The following is a 5,699-nucleotide window of genomic DNA, read 5'->3' as shown; positions in this document are numbered from 1 at the left end:
TTTTTCTGATAAATGTACAGTCGAGTGCATAAATATTTATACATTTATTCACCTTATTGCAATGGGTGAAGGTGAAGAACGGTGTATACATATTTATGCACTCGACTGTACCTATACCTATTTACCTTTAAATTTACATCTATCTATCTAATTCTAATAGATTAATGAAGCCAATGAAGGCTAAATAAGTTAAGTATCCTACCAATATCTACATCAACTCATAAACTTGAACATATTTTAGAATCCTTATAAATAAACGCGAGCGGCTTTGACGGTAGAAACAAATGAAATTATGCTCAAACAAAAGAGCGTAAAAAAATAACACTTTTGAATCGACAACATATATCCGCAAAATTCGTATTGTCGCGTATTTTGCATTTAAAAGTGAAAAAATTTCGACAAACAATGCAAAAGTTCAATTTGTTGGTTGACATTTGACAGCTATGCGTTGCGTTTAGAAACTGCAAACATGCTTACAAGTTAGGTTGGTCGTTTTTTTGTATAAAAAGCAAGACGACTGTTAGGTACTGTTTATTTGATGACTTTCCGGTATGTATAATGGTTATTATTTGCATTAAGTTTCGTTTTATATGGATATATATACCGGTATAATTATTACATTAATTTGTTTTAAGCCATAACGTGCGATAGTCTGTTACGGCTTTTAGGACGATAGCAACACTGCCTGGACTAGACGTCAAAATATCATTCAGCTGTTTTAGATTACTAATTTATTTGAAAATATTTTATCTGGTATTCCAGACGTGATAAAAACCTGTTAAATAGTGTATTGTGTGTGTGTAAACAATTAAAAATAGTCACCGAACATAGTGCAAACCGCAAACGCCATCGTAACGTAACGAAATTTGAACTTTAAAGCGAGTGTTTAATCCATGGGAGTATTGTGTTTAATATAAACTAGCACAGTTATGACACACGAGGCCACAGGCCGAGAACTGGAACGTCTGAGGGAACAGAAGCTCAATGCAGTGCTCAAGGAACTGAAGCTTCTAATACAAAGTGGGACCAACTACTACGGGACAATGAATAACGAGATTCAAAAGGTTATCCAAACAAGTTTAATACTCTATTATTTAATTTGATTAAATCTTTTGCCTTGGTTTTAAAATTACAAAAAACTAAGTAGTAGCCGATGTAGCCTTGATAGCCGCTAAGCTTAAATGGGACTGGGCCGGACACATCTGCCGTATGCCTTGTGGGCCAAGAAAACTACCGAGTGGACACCATACATAGTGCGGCGTCATGGCAGACTTCGAAGGAGATGGCGGCACGATCTTGACGTCTTTCGGAAGGATTGGCCTAATATTGCCATAGAACGAGACGGGTGAAAGAAAGAGAGGGAGGCCTTTGCCCAGCAGTGGGACACAACAGGCTGACAAATAAATAAATAAGTAGACTTACGTTCAAGATAATCACTTTTCCTCAGTAGGTACATCCAATATCAAAAATGGGTAATTTGTAATAGGTATAAGATTTTATGGGACAAAGCCAAATTAAAATTCAAGTAAAATAAAATCATTTCAGTTCAGTCATATCAGGAGTTGAGGTATAAATCATTTAAAATTTTTGGCATTATGAAACAAATTTGTTCTGAAATTGGGATGTTTTTAGTACACGGTACAAGCTGTAAAAGGCAGCGCCAGCGTTTTTTCTTAAAATGTGCGAGGATCCATCATGCAATTTATTTTATTGATTTATTTATATATGTACCTACTTGGTTGTAATAAAATATTATCTTTATCAAAATATATAAGTGTAACAGACAGATTATTAATGTTATAGTAAAATTTGCTACCAAGTACCAAGTGAGTCACTGAAAGAAGTATTAGAACAAATTAAATATATTTTCAGAAAATATTCAGTCGCTTAACTTCAAACTTGGGTGAACCCATTTGATATTAAGAAAAGGTAATAGAGTCGATTATTTGCTGAGAGGGTCGAATGGATTTACACAAGTATGCATAGCGAGGTATGTGTTTGTTTAAACCCAATAGAATTAATGTTTCCTCGATAATTACTTACCTTTTTTTAACCATATATTTTATGCTGAATCGAATAAAAATATAAATAATAACTTCAGCATTTTATTTGAATAAATGGTCACCTGACAATTAAAACTCATTAATTGCCTACTACTACAACTTCGAAGTCATAGTAGGTACTTAGTACATAGTAGCTGGTATTTATAGCACAGGTTTATACCTAATTAAGTATCAGCGAAAGACTCTTGGACAGTGAATCCTATATAACATAACTTAAGAAATTATGTATAAGATGTAAAGATAAAGTTTATTAAGCTCAATAGGTTTACAATATAAACCCTCATCTTATAGTGAATTGTTAATAGTACCAAAACAAGGTTGTTTTTTGTTTATTTATTTTTTGTAATTAGTGAGTTTTGGTTGTTATCTGACGAAATATAGCTGATTTTTTTTCCTTGCAGTTTCTTACAGTAACTATGCTTAGGCCATTAAAAATCCTTAAACAGAGTTCATCAAGTTAGAGAAGAAAATTACCAACTGGACCCCACTGAGTTCGGTGGAGATACCTTATTAAGTTATATTATAAAAATCACACACCAAATATTAATGTAATGAAACACAGGGTGTCGTGAACAAAAGATTTCGTTTGGCAGGATTAATTTAAGGATGCATGAAGAAGTGGAGCCTCCAAGATTTATGAGGAAATTTTTAGGAGCGGGGGTGGGGGGCGAAGGCTCTTAACTTTATGTTAATATTTATATCCCCATCCGCCGCCCGCCTGTTGTTACAATAATATTTATTTCAGGACAAGTCCCATATTATGTTAGTAACAAGTTAGGTACTTAAGACGATAGGTAGGCCCAATGCCCTTGAGCGTCTGGGGCTAAGCGCTCTGTACCCGCACCACCCGCTTACCCCGCTCACTGCCATCGTACGTGAATTTTGTATCGCTGCACGGCCACGAGGTTCAAAGAATAAGATACAGCCCAGAGGCGCGCAGTTGGCGCTATACTCGTATATGTTTTGTTTGCAAATATTTTGTTTTCAAACATGATGATGTATGAGTAGATCATGCATTTAGTGGAGGTCATAGATTACATTTCACGGTTAATACGACAAATATAAATAAATCATTGTTATAAATAATTTATAACAATGATTGTCAAAGAGAATTAAAGTTTACTGATTTTTAAACCTGCGTTTTATTGGTTTACCTTTGTAACTTTCTTAATACATGTGATGTTGCATAAGCAGCATGGACATAAGTCCATGGGCGACGATGACCGCTTCCCAACAGGCGGCTCATTTGCTGACTAGCACATAAAAAAAAAACATTTCTCGAAAGAAGATATTTATAATATTTACACATGGCCGGGATATCCCTATTATAATTATGCCTGCCGAGTATGATATTAAACAGACAGATTTTCAACCCCCTTTTAACCGTTTTAAGGTATGAATTTTTAAAAACGCTGAAATTATTTTTCTTGTATTCTAATAATATGCCCTTATACAAAGATTCAAGTTCCGCACTCACAAAATATTTGATCTCCATACAAACTTTCAACCCCTTTCTCACTAAATAGGGGATATTACTGCAATGTTCTGCCGCCAGAGTGCAGCACTACCGACTCAGTAAATTCATAGACTAACTTATACATACTGTGCCTTAAACTGTTTTTTGACAAGTTTTCACAGACAATAAAATATGACATTGATGCATCAAGGCGGTTTGTTAACAAGGGCCTACCGGTAAACGCGAAGATCGAAATTTAGTTATCTGCCTCTTTATCGCTCGAATATGCAATAGTGATAGAGAGATTAGATAACGAAATTTCGATTTTCTTGTTTCGCGGTAGGCCATGTGTCAATTGTGGTCACAGAACACCGCCTCTAGAAACCTAATATTGGCCATTTTGTTCCCGACGCAAATCACCAAACTGTGAGGTGCGGGAGGGGTGCTCACGGCGTTGCGATTGGTCGTTTCAAACATGGCGCGCTGACACGTGCAAGCGTAGGGATGGGACATGTTCATTACAGGTTATTATTTATTGTGGTAAAATTGTTACCAATTTAGTATACTTAGAGTAAACTTACTTAATAATTATATTGATTAATTTAATATTTCATTAAGTAATTTAACAATGTACTTGAAATGTTTACTTAACATATTAGGGCATTTCTGCTTAAAGTACCCAGAACATGAATTTTAAAGTTTAGAATTTTTATATTATTTCCACTCAGAATCGCAATCTCTTGATACGAGAAAAAAGTGTCGCCGAAATCTCATACAATTATTTTCTTTTGTCCGTTTTATTAAGGTCATAGAAGGTTGTATTGAAAACATATTCAAATGGACCAATAACATGCCTATTACAAATCAACTCCGAGTTCTCTCGCACTTATTTGAAGTTCATCATCAGGTCCATCTCGAGACATGAGACCTAACTGCTCACCTACAGGATTCTAAAAAACCCATACAACATATGTCTATCACAAACCAACACCGAGTTCCCTCGCACTTCTTTGAAGTTCATCATCAGGTCCATCTCGTGACATGAGACCTAACTGCTCACCTAGAGGATTCTAAAAAACTCATACAACATATGTCTATCACATCACAAACCAACACCGAGTTCCCTCGCACTTCTTTGGAGTTCATCATCAGGTCCATCTCGTGACATGACAGCTAACTGCTCACCTAGAGGATTCTAAAAAACCCATACAACATATGTCTATCACAAACCAACACCGAGTGCCCTCGCACTTCTTTGAAGTTCATCATCAGGTCCATCTCGTGACATGCGGCCTAACTGCTCCGCTGGCCTAGAGGATTCTAAAAAACTTACACAACATATTACTTATATATTATGTCTAAAATGGTACAATACGGTATGACGAAGCACGAAGTTTCCGCAACTGAAAAACCATCATCGTCACATCACTAGTCGAAAGGGAAAGGGATAGCGCATTGCATTTTCAAGTTGACGAAAAGGGACGGACATACTTCGCCTCTGCTTACTGACCAGTATAAAATGAACCCCGCGGACAAGAAACATTATTCAATGAAATAATGAATTTGACTTTCCTGTGGGATGTTATTCCATCTGTTTCGTAAGTAGATGTCTTAGATGACTTGCCACACCATTTTACGCTGCAATATCCCATGATTTCCCAATGAATTCAATAGTTTACGATTTATTTTCTTAGACTCGTGCACACTGCTAACAGGTCGTTACGTTGGGCGCAACTGATCGGAGCGGCGTGCGAACAATCTTATATTTGACCTATACACCATACGGGCGGTGACCGCGAGTCGTCCTATAAGCTCGGTCTATAGGGGTTGGTCTGTGATTGTGGTATTTCATAAGATTTCAAGAATAAATTATAATTATTTTGTGTGAGTTATGTTAAACTTATGGCATTCAGTGGGTAGTTATTAGAAATGTGATTTGTATTTACCCGAATATTTGTTAATTAATCTGTCGGTAGTCGCGAAAATGACCCTTCTCTCCTACCCGCCAATTCAAATGATGAAAAAGTATAAATGTAACTTACCATGGGATGGACGGGTCATTCTCGCTTTGGCGCTTGAACCGGTAACATTGAGTAGGAAGGCCTACTGCTTGTTAAGTTAAGAATGTCGAAAGTGTTGAAGTAAGAACTTAAGAGTAAAATAAAGGTAATTGATTGTAC

This window comes from Cydia splendana, unplaced genomic scaffold, assembly GCF_910591565.1.
Source record: "Cydia splendana unplaced genomic scaffold, ilCydSple1.2 scaffold_46_ctg1, whole genome shotgun sequence".
NCBI lineage: Eukaryota > Metazoa > Arthropoda > Insecta > Lepidoptera > Tortricidae > Cydia > Cydia splendana.
This window is presented reverse-complemented; position numbering follows the sequence as displayed.